At 41.1% G+C, this 21,856-nt stretch overlaps 1 protein-coding gene across 1 annotated transcript in view; it reads left to right on the forward strand.

Moving 5' to 3' along the window:
- Positions 1–21,856, forward strand: part of DCDC2 (doublecortin domain containing 2) — a 739,932-nt gene that overhangs the window by 374,470 nt on the left and 343,606 nt on the right. The gene's annotated exons all lie outside the window — the stretch shown is intronic.

Raw genomic sequence — 21,856 nt, forward strand, 5'->3', positions numbered from 1 at the left:
TAATGCCAACAAAACAGGTTCAGATACTGAAGGCAAACCATGCAAAAGATAGTCATTTCCAATAATATCACTTTCTTTGCATGATCATCTTCTTATAATTATTTTATAAGTACTGATACTAAAATCTCTTTCCCCAATAACTAGTCTAAACTTTTCCCAATCTGTTGCAGAATATTTACTTTTTATGCTGATACTTGAATCAAACAACAAATTATATGTAACAAGCTCAATTCGATATTTATTTTCACTGAAATTGAATGTTTGGTTCTCTGTGGATTGCCCTGAAATGTTATAGATTGATGCACAATGTGCTAAAGTTCAACTCAAGTATTATCTTGGAAACTCTAATTCACCTTGACACAGTCAGGAATGAAATTGCCAGTTTTATTACATTATTATGCAGAGTACTCCCATGTCAGGATTTTGAGAATATCTAATAACCCTTTATATTAGTTTGTGTACATTTTGTAGCCACCGCGTATTTATTGATTAACATGGCATGCTGATAACCAATTCTTGTGTAATCATGATGATATATAAAGAGTTGATTTTGGTATTGACTAAGCTAAAAGTGACGCACTGGTGGTGCAGGTGGCTTGTAAATAACAACCCTATGGTTGGAGGTTAGTTAAATCCTTACCGCAAGCAGAACCATGAAGCTGCCGTTCGGGTAGGTGGATTTTTTCACTGCACATTTCATAGCTGATTCATGTCTGAAAGCCAATTCATTGATTGACATTCAAGATCTGTTTGAAATACAAGATCTGATAGCATGATTCTTTACCTCCTTCTTACGGAAATGGTACAGGATACTATGTGAATTTGTGGAATGCAATCACTCGTTTTCTTGACCGTCTCTCGATTATTTCTAAGATTGTATATTAGAAGTGTGGAAAACTGCAATAATAGTTCTTCTACAATGTAGGGGCATATTTACAACAAAGTGGCGGAGCATAGCGTTAGCCTCCTTGGCTTCACTCGACGCTTCTCCACTTCAGAAACGCAGAGCTGCACCATATTTACAACAATGTGGTGCAGTCCTACATTTCCTCTGGCGCCGGCGATAATTTTAGCAGCCTAGTGCCAACGCAGGCACCCTTGAACCATAGTGCATGGGTATCTGCATTGAGGGAAAGATTGTTTACGTGCAGGAAGGGACACCTTCCTGCACAAAAACAGTCTTTAAATGGCTTTATAACTTTTATGTGTGCTGCTTAATGCAGCACACATAGAAGTTGTAAAACGTCATTTGTTTGTGGATTGTTTATGTGCAGTAAGGGTCACCTTCCTGCACATAAACAATCAATGGCAACTTGCTGTTTCTATGTATGCTGCACAGCGCAGCACACAAGGAAACAGCAAAAACGAGGGGAAAAAAGCATTTCTTCTTGTTTCGCCTGTTTAAGACCAGGTTTTCCCTGTTCTTAATTTTGGCGCTGCCTCCTATTTACACCACCCTTGTAAATAGGGGCAGCATCAAAATCAATAGGTGTTGAGGTGGAATGCCCACCGCAACACCCATTGCCCACCCATTTCTCGCCAAGTACAGCGGGAAAGGGTGTCTTATTTACAAGGCAGCGTTAAGCTACATTAAGTTGTTTAACACTGCCTTGTAAATAAGGTGATACCCCTATCGCTACCACAACGTCACTAAAAGTGATGATGTGGAGGCCATAGGGGTTTGTAAATATGCCCCTTACTCTCTGATTAAGAATGTTTTGGAAAGGTATGACCTCTGCGCAAACCCCTTATCAGTGCAGGGATTAAAATTCTGAGTTGTACAGACTTTAGTTACTGGAACTAAGAGATTATGGTGGTGTAAGCCCCAACATCCGTGTTTTTCCCCATTTTTGGGAAACCCCAGAATTGGTGCTAATTATTGTACCCAATAAATTAAGTAAACACAGGTATCAGGCTTTATCTATTATGATAAATGTGATACACCTATCCAGACAATCATATTTTTGTTTATTACGTTTGCAAACTTCGTTATCTCCACGAAGTCTTACACAGTTTTACAGAAACAGATATTTACAAACACCTGTGCTCAGTGTTGGTTTGTTGCAAAAATATTTCTGCAAGAGTATTCACGCACAAATATTTTTTTTATGTAGAACCTTTCTCCTGCAAGGTAGTTAGGGAAATTTTGCTAAATTTACAAGCTGAATGAAGAGCATGATTTGCCAACTTCACCTAGCTACCATGGACAATAGGAAAGCTTTGTTCCCCTCAGTTGTATGTAAAATACCAAAATGGTGGTTTGTTTATGGAAACAAGAAATCATCATCCCTGATGTGCTGGAAGTTTTCTTTCCTAACTTGGGGAAGATTGTTTTTCCATGTCCACTATACATGTGGTGAATGATGGTCATCATCAAGTTAGCGATAAATTAACATGACTTTACAAGGGCATTTTCATGCCATTTTTACTGGAGCCTCTCTTCCACGGAGGTGTTCCTGGTGTAGAGTTGATGGAAGCTCCACCATCAGAAACATACAATTTTCCCACCTCTAAATGGGGTAGATGAACTGAGAGCTAAGATGACAGAACATTCATCAATTTCATCTAGATGTATAATTACTGCCCTCTTCTAAATGAGGGCATAAGTCAGTGTTGAACATGCATACAATACATTTATATGCAAACATTATGGCACTTCAATGCGAATAATTTACACATGATTTTCCCATCTATAGCCCTCATCACCAGTGGCCAGGAACATGGTGAAATATTTATCGTACATGAGAATATCAGACTTAGAATTTATCAGGTGCGATAACAAGTCCAGTTTTTTTAGGACAAACAAGCTGTTGTGCTTACCACACCAAAATCTGCATATCTTGTTCAATTCTGGCCTTTACCCAATAAATATCAGGAAATTTGACCTTCTACTATTGATCATAAAATCCTTCATTGTGATACGTGTAGTAACAGTAGTTACCAAACATATTGCAAATAACCAGGCCACTCGTAATGAAGACTAGTATGTTCACAGGATTAGCTGTCACATTTGTGTAGTTCACCCTTTGTTTGTTTTCCTTAATCCTATTATAGCAATGTGATGTGTAAAGTGAAGATAGAAAAGTTCCAAAGACAAGTTATATTGTGTATGAAGTTCTTCAATATACTGGTATATTCTTTTATATACAGGTATATTCATACAACACTATCTAGTTTGTGTTTATAATGTGGTTACTGATAGCTGTTGTGGGTATTTAACGTTTTACTTTATTGTTGTTTTGTCAATAGCTTCCAAATGAAGATGTAAGTATAACGTGGCTGCCATTTTTTCCTGTGGTGTCTAGATTTATGTTACTTTATGTAGAAGGGTCTATTCAGCACTTGTGATATCTCTTGAATCTGGGTAGAAGAAGGCTTAGGAAAGGTTCCTCATCCAAACATGAACAATGTTCAGTGAGCCACATTGCTTTAAAGTAGTAAAAGTACAATAAAAAGTACAGTACAGCACAGTACAATAAAAAAAAACTACTGACATCGAAACTAAATCTCTCCCGTCCATGAAAAACTGTGAATCCCTCTTCAAATAATCTGAGATGCTTGGCACGACCAGGTCCCCGGAAAGACGCAAAGTCCTGCTGACACATGCAGAAAATTATCTATTTTTATTACCAGTGCCTAAACAACTGTCCAACATTTGGCAGATGAAGACACTGGACTTCCCCGTCAAGGCTATCCTGAGGACCTGACATTGGGCCTTGTGTGAAAAGTTGGTCTTGAGTTGCATTGTTGTGTTGTCTTCTTCATAACTGGCCATACTGTAAGATGTCATCAGATGAATCAAGAATGCAGTGCCTTCTTGCACAAACTGTTCACCTGAACAATATTGGGACAGTGATTACAGGCAAAACAATTTTTATTTTTCACCAGTGTATAGAGATTGATTGAGTAGATTGCTCCAGACAGGTCTGAGTGGAAAAGAAGACTCACAGGCAACTTTATTTGTCAGTTCTTAAAATGAAAAGGTCCATTATGGGTAGCCAGCTTAAACAACATACCGCTGGAGCTAAATCAATCACGGGGCACTTTCTTCACCGCTGTAGATGGTGTCCCATAAACTGGCTGCATTTTAGATGCCACCAGGTTGCAAACTCTAATGAGTGAAAGGTTGAGTGCAAGGTATCACTCAGGCTTATTGCCAGGTGCTTTAAGCTCTGGAATGGCAGGCAATTCGACGAGACAGGTTTGTTCACTTGGTCAGGCACAGTGTCTGCAAAAGGCAAGTCCTTGTGACACTTTATTGTTTGTGTGCTTTGGACATTGACCAAACAGTAAATGGTGGAATTTCAGGGCTTTTTTAAATCTCAGGCAGTCTCCTTACAGTCCGCGAGGGTGGCTAAAGTAGCTTTCAAGGGCCAAGCCCTGAGGGCTGAGGGACCTCCCAGTTTATATTCAGTGTGGAAGGCAGTTTATGGGTGACCGATAATAGGTGCCTTTTAAGCTAACACTTCTTGAAAAGATTCGGCGTGTGAGCTGGGGGTCCTTCCATGCAGTGTTTTATGGATGACGCCCTGTGTTTTGAATTGGTTGAATTGGTGACTGATAGCCATTGAAGGATCTTTACGGCTGCAGTGATGTGCTCAACAGCCTGAAGATGAGGCGTATAGCGTGTTTTTTCCTCTTTCTACTTTACAAATGTGTTTTTTTGGAAATCCGGTGTGAGCCTGGAGGTTGCCACATGAAAGGATTAGTGTGTTCTAGTGGTGAAGCATTAGCATAGACCCCTTAGCCAATCTGTTGTATACACAAGGTCTTACATCGGTTTCTATTTGAGTTTTCAAACACAATGCGCTTTTCTATAAAACGTCTGCAGAGCTTTACAGATGTGTTTAGAGGATGTATGGCTCAGTGGTTGTTTTTTAATAGCAAAAACGTAGCTTTTCAAGCAGTATTTAAACTTATAATATCAGGGCCTCGCCCTAACAGTCTCCAATGTAAAAATCCCATAAGCTTTCAGATCACGTGATAACTGGTAGATGGAGATGGAGTACCAGCCCTTGGATGAAAGATTACTAAAGAAATGAAACTTATATATGAAAAAACCTAATCTAAGGAAGGCTACTAAGATTTTTTTTTTTAAAGCAATCATTGTCAACTTGTTTTGCCCTGGATTCTTTTAAATTTTCAGTAAGTAGTATTTCCAAGTGCTGAATAGACTACATAGTGAATGCTATCATTTTTTATATTATTTTAATTTAAAAAGCCATTGAATAATCAAAATATATTCAACATTCTACCTTAAAAGTGCTTGCTCCTTTCAAACGGCTTCACAGTGCTTACCAAAAAGCCACATGCGGTGCAGTATTACATCTGGTATTTGGGGTTATATGCCCTATAGAGGAGTTTCTTAAAATCTGTACTCATTCAAGTGAGCTTTGTGCATGAGTAATATTGGCTACAAAGGTGATTTGAAATGTAGACGCTTAAAAGAAGCTCATGTTTCGGCTAATAAAACTGAGGTACTGCCTGTAACAGGTGATCATGGATCTTAGATTCTTGAAAAATTTCGAAAATTTAGCTTCTCCTAAAATATAAATATATTTGAAACAGTATTTTAAACGCTAACATAGAGACATATAGTTTGCATGATTGATGTAGAGTATATTAGACTGCTAGCATTTAGCTTTAGTTCCCTGCAGCTCTGCAGCCTTGTATGTCTCTGCAACTAATTATCTAATACCCTGTGTTTCCTCCTCAGAAGCCCTCAATATTCTCTAATGCTTTTCTTTCTTAAAAGACGTCCAAGGGTAGTGCACATACAGGGGCTTATTTACAAGACCTTTGCACCGTCGGTGTGTCACTTTTAATATGGGAAAAAATAACGTAACAGCGGCGCAAGGGGCGTGTAAATAAGCCCCACAATTTTTACACTCTTCATATCACATTGTCATTTCCCTCCATTCTTCTCCTGGGAGCTATCAACAGTGATGTGGTGTGAGAGTATGAATATAGCATGGTAGGCCATGAGTTATGGTTCACACAGTTAACCAGAACAGGGAAATGTCAGTTTCTTTTCTCTGGAGCTCTAATGTCACTTTGGTTGTGTTTCCTTAAGGGAAAGTTTGAGGTTTTTATGGCTGCGTGGTCATTTATTATGAGCAGAGGCAACCCTAAATTACATTTAACAGCCACTTTTTTTTAACTTTTGTTTTGTTTCCTTTCTAATATTCACAATCCTTATGAGAATTGGAGACTAAGGGGGTTATTTACAAGCCCTTTGTCCTGCTGAAACGTCACTTTTTCCCATAATAAAAGTGAAGCACTGGATAGCGAAAGGGGCTTGTAAATAAGCCCCTAGGAATGTCGGGCCTCATATACTATATTTGTATGCACAGTAGCGCAGCAAGCCTTTACTGTTCGCAGTGCGTCAAAATAAAAGGGCAGGAATGCCCTGTACTTACAAGATAAGGCGCATTCCTGTTCGTCTTCCCTGCGCTGGTGCATGAACAGCAGCTGTACGTCAACACAGACACCCTTGTGCCATGGTGCACAGGTGCCTGCATTGCAGGGATGATTGTTGTTGTGGAAGAAGGGACACCTTCCTGCACAAATCTAATCATTAATGACGTTTTGCTCCTTCTACGTGCGCTGCAGAATGCATTCTGCAGCCCCCATAGAAAGAGCAAAAAACTGGAAGAAATAAAAGTATTTCTCCTCATTGTGTCACTCGTACACCTCCCCTGGGGAGGCATATGATTCTGACGTATTCCCAGTTTTACAGCACTCTAAATCTGGGAATGTATCAGATTCCATGGATGTTGCGTGGGAACACTCACAGCAAACACCCATGGAACGCATCTTTCACGCAGAGTAATGCATGAAAGGGGCCCATATTTACAAGGCCATGAAAAGTCCCACAGGTTGACTTTACGTGGCCTTTTAAATATGGTCCATTGCATCAACAAAAGTGATGTACCTGATGGCACAATGGGCTTGTAAATAAAAACAATCGCAAGAGGTGATTCCCGTTTCAATGTGTGCTGCAGAATGCAGCACACATAGAAAAAGGAAAAACAAGAAGAAGTAAAGGTAATACTTCTCATTGCACCTTTCTTACACCTTCCCTAGGGAGGTGTAGAAAACTGATGCATCCACAGGTTTACGAAACCTTGTAAATCTGGGAATGCGTCAGGTTCCATGGATGTTGCATGGCAACACCCATGAAATGCCCCTTTCACGCAGAGTAATGCTTGAAAGTGGTCCATATTACAAGCCCATGAAAAATCACGTAGAGTGGCTTTACGTGGCCTTGTAAATATGGACAGGCACACTGCGCTGCCGGTGCGTCGAAAAAAGTGACGCACCGGCGGTGCAATAGGCTTGTAAACAGGCCCATTTGTGTATTCACCATCAGGCTTGGGGTAAACTTAATAAAGGAGTCAAAATGGGATTTCCCATCAGGTGAGGACTCAACCTTAATTGCATTGAACTGCTGAAAATTCTTGAGCTATGGTGCCCAACACAGCTATTATTTTTCCAAAACACTGCTCATGACTTTAAGAATAAATGGTCATTGAACCTAGAACAATAAACCTACCAGAGGCGGAGAGCTAGGTCCTTGCCAGGCCATGTGATCAACCTGCTTACTCCAAGTGGAGACTGGCCATGACCTTTGGCCAACCACTGCACTATAACTCAGAGTGCTCCATCTTCCTTTTGTCCACACTAGTTCTAAACAGCTCTACTTATAGAAGTGAGGTCCTAGGGGCATATTATCAAGGACGGGCGATACATTATCTCCGCTTTTATCGGCAAAAAACTGCCCATAAAGCGGCGATAATGGGCTTGATAATATGCTCTATGAATTCCTATCGAAGCCCATGTTAGATGTGAAGACATCTAACATGGGCTTCGATTGAAATTCCATAGAGCATATTATCAAGCCCATTATCGCCACTTTATCGGCAGTTTCCTGCCGATAAAAGCGGCGATAATGTATCGCCTGTCCTTGATAATATGCCCCCTAGTGAGGTGACTTTCCTGTAATTAAGCCCTGGGCTTCAGGCCTTAGTGCGCCTGCTCCTATATCAGCCCCATGGATATAATTTGGGTGCTGAATTTATAATGTAATAAAAAACCCAGTATCATAGAAAAACAGATGATTAGAGACTTATTTATGAGAATCAAAATAATCAAAGACCCATTTAGACGAAAAACATGTCAATGGAAGTAAAGTTTGGTGAAACAAAATAGGAAAAGAATCTAGAGACAGTTAATACTAAATTACCTAAACCAAATAAAACTACTTTCGAAAGAGTAAATAGTTGTGGGCCACATGTTGAATATAACAACAACTTTATACATTTCTTTAAAGGCAAAATAGTTGCATGTTTTTTAGACTATTTTTTCAAAGAAGGGAAAATATATAAAACAATTCTAAAAAAGTATTTAGGATCGTGGTTGTCCTTTTTCAGTTACTATCATAACACTGTAAAGGGCAGAGAAAATAAAAGAAGATGGATGATGGAAAAGGAGGTGAAAAAGTGGTAAGGAGACAAGGGCAGAGTAAGGCATGGTAGAGAAAGGGATAACATGAGGGAGCGTGGGTACTAAAGCAGGCCTTCTCACAAAAAAGAAAAAAGGGTTAAAGGGGGAGTTGGAAGTTTGTCTACCCACAGAAAAAAAGAAAATAAGGGGGAGGGAGGATCGAGGAAGAGGCAGAAATAAGTAATGGCGGTGTTGTAAAATAGTCATACAGAGAAGTGGGCACTGGACAAAACCTCTAAGAATACCCATTCAAGAAAAAAAGTAAAACCTAAACATCACCCACTAACAGGACATGGTAAAGAAAGGAGTGTGAAGGGAAATGGGATATATGCAGTCAGGGCCGCACTGGGACCACAAACCAGCCCTGGGTGATGGGAGGATGGGAGGGGGGTGCTAGTGTGAAGCACTGCTACTGCTTTTGTTACAGGGGGCCGATATTACAGCACGACTACAAAACTGGTAACAAAAACGGCACCCACTACTCCAAATCCAGACCCTCCTTCCAGTGTACCAGGAAAACGCCTCATGCCGGCTATGGCCAGTCTAGACCTGTATGCAGTGCTTGTGGAAACAACAATAGAGAGAACCCAGTTCGCAAATAATGGCATTCTCTACATTAAAGATAAACTAAATCTAGGGATCTAAAATCTAAGAATCGGTTTCTGGCAAATGATTGATACCATCCAATCTCGAAGACTCTGTCTGATTAAACAGGTTAGTTGAATGGGGTTCTCAAAACTGGTATTCTATAAATTTATTTTTCAATACGTTCATATATTTCACATAGAAGAGTCTTTTTACTTTGTTGATCTTTCCTGCTACCGATGTTTTTAGTGTGTAGTGTTCAGAGGCAGGCACGGCCCATGAAGGGCATGCCACCTGGCGGTGACATGGGGCGGGCAGGGTGGTGGGTTGTAAAATGCGGGAAACGGAAGATTTCAGGTCAGTACCGGGAAAAAAAAAATTGTCGTGCGCGCTGCATCATATTTGGCGATGCAGCGTGCGCAACGAAATTATTATTATTTTTTTCCCCGGTAATTACCTGAAATCTTCGGTTTACCGCATTTTACAACCCCCCACCCTGCCCCTCCCCAGCACCATGTCACCGCCCGGTGGCACGCCCGTCATGGGCCGTGCCTGCTCAGAGGTAAATGTCAAGCATTCACTCTGATTCCATAAGCTGGAGATGTCAAACCGCTCCCGCTTGCTGGAAGCATCTCTTTCCCTTCCCACGCACATGTAGGCAGGGAAAGAGATGAAAGTATTGCTCTCACACACAGGGAGCTGCATTTCCAACACCTTCCTGTGTGCGAGAGCAATTCCAGCTCCTGCAGAAGGCTAGGAGCTGGCTGGGACCGTGAAGGCCTTGAGGCTCCCCCTGCGCCTCCCAACATGCAGACTGGTTGGGACAAGGGCACCCAGTGAGACACGGAAGGGCCCCGGGGATGGGGTCCCTGGGGACAAAACTGGCCTGGGAAAGGAGGCCATGTGACCACCCTCCCCCATTAAAGATTGGTTGGGCCCCAGGGATGGTGTCCCCGAGGCTAGGGGGCTGCTTGACTCCTCTCCCCATCTAGTAATTAGCTGGGCCTCCCCTGCCCACCTTAGTAGTATGCAAAGGTCTTCCTGTTTTTTGCCAGGATGATCAACAGCTTACCAGAAGGCCCCCCAGTGTGTTTCCTATGGATTTATGACACGTTCTTCATGCTGAGGAATAGAGGACATCTCCACCAAACAAGGAAACACTTACTTTATATAGCTAAGAGGAAGTACCTTTGTTTGGTGGAGATTTACCTCTTTATTTTCTTGTTGTTATCTCTATAGGAGGATTCATGTTATAACAGATTTCTGGATAAAGATGCAGAAGGAAAAATCATATTGTCAAAATGCACACAAGGTCACTGGAGACATTTCCTCGTGGTCCATTAGACAGATGTAGTGTAGAATACGCACTGCACATTTACCCAATGTGGTAGCAGTTACTAGTTAACCAGAAGAAAGTACCCCACTTGAGTAGATATTTTGTGCAAAACGGTGGACTCTCGTTCGGTAAAGAGGCAGGTGCAGTTCCATTGTGGCCCAGTAACTCACACAGTTACTGACACAGACACTTAAACACCCTTTCACACACTCTGGCACTCAACACGCCCACTGACAGACCCACTCAGACACTGATACACCCACTCACAGACCCACTCAGACACTTAGGCACCCGCTCACAAACCCTCTCTCACACTACTCACAGCCCTACTCAGACACTCTCACATACACTCCTAGACCCACTCAGACACTTGTTTACCCACTCACAGAGTCACTCAGACGTGTGCACCCACTCACAGATCCACTCAGACACTCATGTACCCACTTACAGAACCACTCATACTCTCTAACTCCCACTCACAGACCTACTCAGAGACTCATACACAGACTCTTAGATCCACTCAGAGAAACACACACACCCACTCACAGACCACTCAGAGGCTCACACCCACTCCAGACCCATTCAGAGACTCAAATACGCACTCAAACACACGTTCACACACGCATTCACAGGCTGACTCACACACTCATGGAGGCACTCGCAAACCCACTCAGACCCTCTTTCACCAACTCACAGATCCACTCAGACACTCACACACTTACTCACAGACTCATACAGCAAATCCCACATCTGCTCACAGACCCATACAGCCGCTCACACCCACAAAATCAGTCACACACCCACTCACAGACCCATACAGGCACTCACACACCTACTCACTGACACACACTCTCCAAGGTAACAGTTAAGTAATAATTTTTTTTTAAAAACTTAGAAATTCACAAAGAAAACAAAGGTTACAGGAACGTTATATTTAGGAAATAGAATTAAAAAAACTTTAGAAATGGACTGAAAAAAACAAAGGTTATAGGGGCATTATAGTTAGGCTCAAATTTCACTTGTACAAAACCATAGAAATTTAGCAGTTATAGTTACCTGCGCTAACTATAACTTGCGCCCCTGCAATGCACTGCATATGACCTCTCATACTGTATTGTATAGTATTGTAATTGCATTTATATACTGCTTACTACCCCTGTCGAGGTGTCAAAGCTCTTTTTTGGCGAGTAGCACGCTACTCCAGAACCCATAAAGGATTAGTGGTGAATTAGTATAGTAGAAGGGCTAGAGGAGAGAAAAATGTTTGCATTTATATAGCGCTTGCTCCCCCGATGACATGGTTAGTGACATCACTGGTGACATCTCAAATGACATCACTAATTTCAAATTGAATACATGAGATCGATAGTGACAAACCCCTAAATTGGAGTAGATTTCTGTTAAAGGGGATATTATCTACCAAATTCATCCATTTTGGCTTCATATCTATATTTGAAGTCTTCCTGGATATATGAACCACTTGGCAAATTAGACCTCTTCGTAGTGTAGAAACACACACACATGCCCACACACACACTCACACACACACACACATAGGTATACACAAATATATACATGCATATACATGCACTTCGTATAGGGGCGTTTTCTGTTTTGCTAATAACTTTGGTGCCATTTGACAACTTTTCACAAAACTTTCCAAAACGAGGTGTAGTGTAGTTCCTATTATCCCAATAGGCTCTGCGCATTGGAATAATATCTTCAATAGTATAGACGTAGGACAGAGGTTAACTAGGTCTTCTACTGACGATATTAGACTTAAAGTTTAGTGTTTGCCAGCTAGCTCAGAGTTCACTAGAAACTTTCTCGAATAGACAAGGAGGAGTTTAACCTCCCTGGATAGACAAGAAGGGATTTAGTTTCTGACAACCATAGAACATGACAACTTTGCTCTCCCCTAATCAAGAGTGTATCTCTAGAGTCGTGTGAAAACAAAAGACAACTTATTTTGCTCAGTCAGTTCAGTGCATTCTTAGTTTCACCAGATTGTAGAGAAAAGGAAGAGACGGGCGTGTTCAATAAAAGATGTTATTTATTGATCAGTCTCTTTTCTCATACAAGAGAAATGAATTGCTATTATTGCAATACTTATTGTTAAGTAGAGTGCATACAGTAGAAACAGAATTATAAAATAATACTGTAAAAGCATTGATATGGTTTCTTAGCCATATGATACTTAAAATGGATAAAATAGATACATACATATATACATTGACTAATCGTACTCAACTGGTGCTTCTAACTATGCCTACCCCAATGTACCTGACCTAAGCCTAATACGTGGGCGGGAGTAGATAAGTAGCAGTTTAAGTTAAGTTTGCTTTGCCAAGGGTCTGCTTCAAGAATTCTCTGCAAGGGGTTATTCAGTTCAGTACCTGGGATTTAGAAGGCTGGAGGGCTGGTATCTCTATCTCAGGGCTTGATATCCCAGCTGCCTGCAAGGGCGGCTGGAAGCACCGGAGCTGGATTTCTCGGCAGGAGAAAAGGCAGCGTCTCTTTCTCAGCGCGCCAGAAAGGAGGGGCAGCGTCTGTGGGCTTTGCTGTCAGCTGGGTTCCTCGGCAAGTCTCGCTGCTCCAATCTTGTCACCACCTCGTGTGTTTGCTTAAGGCAATGTCGGTGTTATTTATACCTGAAAGGTGCCGAGATTGACGTAAGGATGGACATAAATACGTCAATAAGGATGTCATAAGAACTGGTCGTTCGCACATTCTTTACTGAAGTTCTTGGCTAAATCAAAACAATGGCTGCGGGGATTTCCCAGGTCGCTGTAGGTTTGATTTGTTTTGAGAACTCCGTATGCCTATTAGGGGGTTGGAGAAATAGTGCTTGCCTAATGAGATGGCATGCGCTATGACCTAATCAGATAACGGGCTTCTGTGCCGTTGTATGGCTAATCAGATAACGGGTTTTTGTGCAGTTGAATGGCTGCTAGTTAATTATTAACCAGACAAGGGTCAGAAAAAGGGGGATCGATACAGTACCCATAGTAAATACATCACACCCACTCCACGTAATCTATGTCCATATTTACAAATCTAGGCATAGTAAACAAAACTAGTAGTGCATGTGTATACCGAACCACCCCAAAATACAATCAAATGCATTTTGAAAATTGGAAATGCGAAATACACGAAAAGATGAATATAGTTACTATATGCACTTCAAGCAGTATAATAATGCAAAATCTAATACGCATATTTTGAAATCAGCATGAACGAAATGCCGAAATTACACATGAAATAGCTCTTAATACAGAAGAAAAAATTTGAGACCATCTCATCACAAAATCATAAATACTTGTGAACATGCTAGAGGGTAGCTAATGTCTCTAGAGTAGCTAAAAATAGAAATGTTGTTCTCTAAGAATAGTTTTACTTTAAGCAGAAGATAAGTGTCCCAAAAAATCGTAAATATTTTTGGAAATGGAGAAAAAAAAAAATGTCCCGCTCTCCGTAAAAACTGGTGAGAACATTTCTTATTCTTTATTTTCAAAGGTGAAGGCCAAATTCAGGGTGTAGGGAACGCCGTGTGCTAGTTTGCTCAAAGTCATTCTTTCTGCTCTGGTGAAAACATCATATTGTTGAGACTTTCGAAAAAACTGTCAACTGCTTCTTGCGAAAGTTCCACTAACTCGGAAAAATTAATTAACATGCATTCATGAGCATGATTGCCTTCATTGATGTTTCGATCAGCATAGCTGACAGAAGGTCGTACCTGATCGATGCTGCTTTCATCTTGTACTTCACTACTCTTCAATCGTAGTGGTGAAGTCTCCACGAATGCCGTCATCAGGATTGGTAGCCGCTGGGGACAGTACAATGCATGAGCCGTTACCGGACCCAACAAAGTCTCTGCGTCCATTGGCACATCCGATTGTAGTGTCAGACAGGTGTCCAACACGCATTCTTCGCCGCATAGCAAGCACCTTAATACAGGCATAACACAACGTTGCCACATCGGTCGAAATGAAAGAAACCAAGTCATGTTCAGGTCTCTAAGCCGGGCTATTCCAAGGACTTTAGTTATGCGGTCCCTGTAGCGTATGGCTAGGATTGTTTCTTCCATTGTCGCTGGTGTCTTGTCTGTGACGTGGTTTGCCATAGCGAAGTAACAGGATCAAAAATAGAATGCCTGCCACTAGTCCCAAAAGGAGAGGAAGTCAGCCAAAGATGGAATGGACAAATTCAGGAAAAATACCCAGGATGGCTTTGAATGGGGTTAAAGCTCCCGAAAACACAGTCTAAAATACACTCGAGATTCCACTTGTATCAGAAATATTTAAGATTTCGCTCAGTATTTCTGCAAAATGTATGGGGGAATTGGTTGATAACAGTGAATGAATCTCTGCAGTTGTCCTTGCAACTTGGAGATCATACGTTTCTTTTGATGACGTTAACCGGGTTGGCGTCTGTAGGAGCACAGTCTTCATTCTGCTTAAAGTATCAATTCGAATAGAAGAAATTTTCAAACTGGGCCATAACCTTGCCTCCCTGTCTCGAGCATCGTTTGGGAACAATACTCGTTCACAGCACATGACCTTCGTAGTCACGGTTATGAGATAAGGTTTTCCGGGCAGCAGACTGCAACATCTGCGATCTACAATTAGAATGTAACTCCCGTTCGAGAGTCTCCTAAAGAATGGTTCTATTTGTGTTGCAGGTGTGCCTAGCTGGTGACATGAAAGGTTATTTGTAGTCCCTTCACAGGCTCCATGCAAACTAATACCCTGACACAGAAGTGTACCGCTTAGTGACCTTGCACAATTATTGCCACTAAGAAACACATTCTGGCCTTTATTACTAACACATGTGTGTGTATAGGGCAAGTTCCATGTTGACTTAATGTACCCTTTACCCAACCTTTCATACTGGCCTGCCTGTATATATTTTTGGCAGTATTGAAACTGGAAAGTTGTTATCGGGATATTAATTATCCCATGTATTATCCATTCAATGACAGGTCGTTCTGACCTTGTCAATGGTAATCTCTCAAGTTTTTCAATGCTCAGAATTGTATAGTCAGCACCCTTCTGTGCCAAACTGATTTGTTTATCAGTAAGGTTAAAGATATTAAATAGTGACGTTGTGTTGATTAAACGCCAAGGCACATAGCCTGAACGCAGATTTTGTAACGTCCAGCCAAGTTGTACAATAGAACGCAATTGGGACTGACCGTGTTGTAACATCAGTAAGTCTTGCGATATTATATCGATTGCTGAAGACACAATACTGTCCAGTGAATATATTCTGGAGGACAGAGTCATTAACCCATTGTCCACAACAGAAAGTGATTTTTCCAAATTAATACGGTCAATTTCCCGTAGTTTTTCTGCTGTCTCAATTTGAGTTTCTTTCCAAGCTTCATTGTAAGCTGCATATATAGAGGCCGCTATGAAACGTTTTTGACGCTGTTTGCGTGGTCCCATAATGAAATCACGCAAGTCAGCACCCTCTTGAAGTAAAGTTAGGTGTTGCTTAATTTCTGCCTGTGTGGATGTTTGTAGCCATTGAAGGCAGAGCTTGCCCACACTGAAAGTAGTTACTATCCCTGGATTTTGTCTTTGGGAATATCTAGGGTTTGGCCTGGTCAATTTGAACCCCCGTATTTTGTTCAGGAATCTGTCTTGACATTTATTTGTGTCTGTGGGCCAGATCAACCATTGTTTCCAATCAGGATGTGTTCTGTTTTGGTTTAAAATATGGTTCACGTCTATCTCAACATCTATAGAGCTAGTACTGTTCGTTGTTGGCTTTGGAATAGACGGTTTGTTTAAGTCTTTGATTTTGGCTAAGCCAAGACAGGTATTTTGTTGAATAGTGTCATTCAAAAATATAATTTGTTCTGGGATCATGCAGGCTCTGAACAATGATTCTATACCTTGTACTTGCCAATCTTTTGTACCCCAAACAGTTTTTGTTTCAATGTTATTGTTCCAGAAATCAAAACCAAATGTATTCATTTGCTCAAAAAATGAATCTGAATATATCAATTTCGTGTTTGTAAGCATGGTTTCATACCTGTCTTATTCGACAATTTGAAATAAAATGTTTCTGCATTACTTGTGTTAAACCCTGAAAAATATGAATATTTATCATAAAATGTTTTAGAACTACCCTTTGGAGGAGTAGCACAATGTTCCCATTGGTTATAATTTAAAACATTTCTAGGTTGTGCAGATTTATGGAGATAATGGTTACCATAGTGGTTGTAGCAGGACATTTGATCATAATTAGACGAACCCTGCAAATAATCATGTTCTGTAAATTTAGCAGACATTACTAGGTCAGACATCATATCATTAATACTTTCAAAGTCCCAATCATCAGCAAATGTGCTTGGTTTTACAAAGTCACTTAACGAGATCTTAAATTGATGTGGATACTTCAGGATTTCAACCGGGCCATAGATTTCATAATCAGTATTGTCCCATGCTACACCGCCTGGTATAGGATTGGCTGTGAAGTTCACTGAAGAAAGTTCTCTTTTCTTGACATGTGAAGATGTGTGTGGTTTAAGGACCAAGTTGATTTTTTGGCTTGCTGTGTCCATTTTAGAATATTTTCCCTCAATGAAATGTCCCAAGCATAGTACCATGATGAGCCAAAGTATGAGGACAAATGCACCTAATGTCACCCAAATTTCAATCCATGGAGAAGTCAGATAGGTTCCCTTTAGTTGATGAAAAAGTTCCTTTGCTTTGTCTTTAAAAGTTTTTGTTGATGGCTGTACTTCTGGTTCACTTGGATCTTCAGAAAAAATCATCGAAGTTGATGAAGTAGCCGGATGCCGTTCTGTCAATTGTTCCAATTGCTTCTGGATCACTTTTTGCTTTTGGATTTTGCTTTGTTTCATTAGAAAAGTCTGTAGTTACATCATCGTAGGTCGGTGTTTCTTGATGAAAAAGCTTTGATTTGGGGTTTAAGAGGTTTAAGTTCCATTGCTTTATTGCATAGTCCTTGTTGTTTCACTGTAGATTTTTCAAATATGATCAGTCTTTCAGTTTGAACCTCTGTGGATGTAGCAAACTTTGGTGTTCTGCTACTTCTTGGGAGTCCACTTGGCCTACTATTTGTTATCGGCCACATGATTGTGGTTTAACCAGGTCGATGGATATGACTCGGTTCTCCTTTTTACCAGCAAGGGGCGGTAGTACTACTGATCTTGTCCCGTTGATAGACAAGACAGGAACTGCTTTTCTGTAAGAAGGCCCAAATTCCTTCTTTACCGCGATCTTCTCTCTGACCAGATCCCCGACTTTTGGAATCCAGACAGGCCTTGCTGGGACAGGTGGTTTTTCTTCAGTGGTTGTTGGCTGCTGTTTCAACTTTATGTTGTTCAGGTCTTTTCTTGTTTCATTTAAGTCCTGTAAAATAGCTTAACGATCTTTGATATCAAAGCATTTATCTTTAACCACTGAAGTCTGACTATCAAGGTCCTGGATCAACATTCTAGTCCCGAACAATAGTTCGTACGGACTGAGTCCTTTCAGAGAATTTCTTGGCAGGTTATTTAGACTACGTTGGACACTTATTAAATGTTTGACCCACCCAGCTCCTGAACCTAATACCTTTGCTGTTATAGATTGCTTTATGCCTTGGTTTTTTCTTTACACCATCCCGTTTCCCTCAGGAAGGAAGTGAGAAGAGTCCCGCAATGCAATGTTCATTCTGGCCAGGCACCCCCATAAGCTGTTTTAGAGCTAAAGGAAAGATTTTGGTCAGAACGTAACATGCTTCTAGCGTATATGCCATTATAGACTCGCAAATCTTTGTATAACAGTTCCGACGTCAGCCGAAAGTTGGGGTCTACATTATAAGTGAAAATAGTCTCTATATGTTAATATGACGCATTATACATACTGGGTGTGTTTATGTTGGTAGCCTATTCCTTATTGAGCGAAAAGCCGTGGGAATATACCGTTTCGTTCACCACTGCGATCTCTGTTGCAGTTTGGACAGTTCCTCGCTAATAGGTGTTGGTCCAGACTCATTCCTGGCCACCAGTATGTTGTTTGTAATTCTGCTAGAGAATCTTTAATTGTGCGATGTCTTAGACCCTCGCCAATATGTGCGTCTACTATTAACATGACTCTCTTGTCTGTGTTTGGAATTACTCTATCCCCCACTCCAGGGATTCGAGCAAAAGGGACTGAGTTTGCATCGATTATGTATGTATAATTGAGTGGGTAATTGATCGGTAGCGCTGAGCAGTAGCCTTTTGATGACGTTTTTACTGCCAGCACAGTTTCACCGTCAATGTATTTTACTGCACGCTTTTTTGTAGCTAATGAAGCCGATTCAGTTGCTACCGCTGTGGCTGTCTCAGCCAATGAATTCCCTGCAACGTGAACGCCATCACGCTGATGACTCAGTGAATGTATCACGTGAGTTTTTGGTAGTTCTTTCTGTAAAAGAACTACTTGTTCCCAAAGCGCTTTTTGCTTTATTGTGGCACCTGTGTCATCTTTGTAACCGTTTAGAATCCATTTCTGTAAATCGTAATTGTATGATTTGACGCAGTAATACGAATCGCACACTATAAGTGTCGGGAATACGCGATCGGCATTATCTAGCGCCATTTTTAACGCTATTATTTCAGTTTGTTGTTCTGAATTATTTTCCACTGAGTGTTTTTTTGTAAATAGAGGTCTCAATTTACCTCCGCGCCACACGTCTTTTACAATTTCGCATGTGGCGTTGTAAGCCAGCTCTCCCCAAACTGAGGGTTGAGCATGACCGTCTGTATATATTACACAGGCGTACTGTCGTAAAGGCAGAATGTCGATTGGCAGATGCACAATATTTTGGAACATTGTATCCTTCAACGTTGAATAAACCAAGAACCATACATAGGAGTCTCCTCCTACGAAGTTTGGCGGATATAACCTTTCACCCACTCCAGACGTCTTTGGAGTATTATGGGGAAAAAGGGGTCTGTGTGAAAAAGCACAACTGAGTTACTCTAATGTCTTACGTTAGATTTATCGCCTATCCAAACCGTTGGGCGCCATGTAGTGTAGTTCCTATTATCCCAATAGGCTCTGCGCATTGGAATAATATCTTCAATAGTATAGACGTAGGACAGAGGTTAACTAGGTCTTCTACTGACGATATTAGACTTAAAGTTTAGTGTTTGCCAGCTAGCTCAGAGTTCACTAGAAACTTTCTCGAATAGACAAGGAGGAGTTTAACCTCCCTGGATAGACAAGAAGGGATTTAGTTTCTGACAACCATAGAACATAACAACTTTGCTCTCCCCTAATCAAGAGTGTATCTCTAGAGTCGTGTGAAAACAAAAGACAACTTATTTTACTCAGTCAGTTCAGTGCATTCTTAGTTTCACCAGATTGTAGAGAAAAGGAAGAGACGGGCGTGTTCAATAAAAGATGTTATTTATTGATCAGTCTCTTTTCTCATACAAGAGAAATGAATCGCTATTATTGCAATACTTATTGTTAAGTAGAGTGCATACAGTAGAAACAGAATTATAAAATAATACTGTAAAAGCATTGATATGGTTTCTTAGCCATATGATACTTAAAATGGATAAAATAGATACATACATATATACATTGACTAATCGTACTCAACTGGTGCTTCTAACTACGCCTACCCCAATGTACCTGACCTAAGCCTAATACGTGGGCGGGAGTAGATAAGTAGCAGTTTAAGTTAAGTTTGCTTTGCCAAGGGTCTGCTTCAAGAATTCTCTGCAAGGGGTTATTCAGTTCAGTACCTGGGATTTAGAAGGCTGGAGGGCTGGTATCTCTATCTCAGGGCTTGATATCCCAGCTGCCTGCAAGGGCGGCTGGAAGCGCCGGAGCTGGATTTCTCGGCAGGAGAAAAGGCAGCGTCTCTTTCTCAGCGCGTCAGAAAGGAGGGGCAGCGTCTGTGGGCTTCGCTGTCAGCTGGGCTCCTCGGCAAGTCTCGCTGCTCCAATCTTGTCACCACCTCGTGTGTTTGCTTAAGGCAATGTCGGTATTATTTATACCTGAAAGGTGCCGAGATTGACGTAAGGATGGACATAAATACGTCAATAAGGATGTCATAAGAACTGGTCGTTCGCACATTCTTTACTGAAGTTCTCGGCTAAATCAAAACAATGGCTGCGGGGATTTCCCAGGTCGCTGTAGGTTTGATTTGTTTTGAGAACTCCGTATGCCTATTAGGGGGCTGGAGAAATAGTGCTTGCCTAATGAGATGGCATGCGCTATGACCTAATCAGATAACGGGCTTCTGTGCCGTTGTATGGCTAATCAGATAACGGGTTTTTGTGCAGTTGAATGGCTGCTAGTTAATTATTAACCAGACAAGGGTCAGAAATAGGGGGTTCGATACAGTACCCATAGTAAATACATCACAGAGGTTAATCTACCTCAGCTCCTTCCTGGAAAGTTTCAGGGTGATCTGTCAAATGGGGGTTGAGAAAAGGGGTGAACCAAATCACTTTTCCCCAAAATCTTTTTATTAGGAAAAGGTAGGCAATTATACAGTACAGATGGCTAAACAGAATTGCAACAAATTTTGGAGAATGCTAGATCTTAACTCAGAAAACATGCTTTTTGTGATTTCGTGTAATTTTGTTCTGCCATTTTAGAGAAACTGTGGTTCAAAATGTATAGGTATCTGTCAATCAAATCGTTCAGTATGATGGGACTCTGGCTGGCATGACCAATCAAGTCAAGTCAAGAACATTTGTAACGCGCACATATCACATCCAAAGAGTCTCATGGCGCTTGCAGATGGCTCTGACGAGAAAGTTAAGAGGCTTAATTTGCAAAAAGCCATGTCTTCAGCTTCTTGCGAAAGCAGCTGTTTTCAGAGATAACGCTTTATTCTGAAGCGCAGTCTTGGTGGACACATTGTGCCACTGGAGACAACCTATCCTCAACTTATAAGCCATAATAATGGTGAAAACAGTTTTGGGTTGCTTTTGCTCTGGTTCTGGAAGGACCTGGCCTGGCTGTTCGGACTGGACTGTTCCCATTGGAGCAGGTTCAAGATTGATTTGCATATGGCTGGGACCAAACTTAGGTGGAAGGTTCTGCAAAATAATGATGGATGGAGATGTGTCCCCAAGACATTACCAGTGGCTGATATCAATTCAAGCATTCTGCCCATCAGGTATTCTATACTGCAGTGTGATCTATTAATGAAAGGAGCATCAACCAACAAGACATGGAGCAACGTATGCCAATCATCCTAATCTCAGCTCACACTGCTAATCAAATGCCTCATTTAATAAAGATATCATTAAACTGTAGGTGCATCTTTTCCTTTTTGGGCATGGTTCGTCCTTACCTGGAGGCCTGCACACTACCTCAGGCTGCTCAACCGACAATTGAAATTTGGGGATGAGGCACAAGCACATGGTTCCTAATTCATATTTGTATGTTTTCTGAGAAGGCT

The sequence above is a fragment of the Lissotriton helveticus genome, chromosome 4_1, assembly GCF_964261635.1.
Source record: "Lissotriton helveticus chromosome 4_1, aLisHel1.1, whole genome shotgun sequence".
Classification (NCBI taxonomy): Eukaryota; Metazoa; Chordata; class Amphibia; order Caudata; family Salamandridae; genus Lissotriton; species Lissotriton helveticus.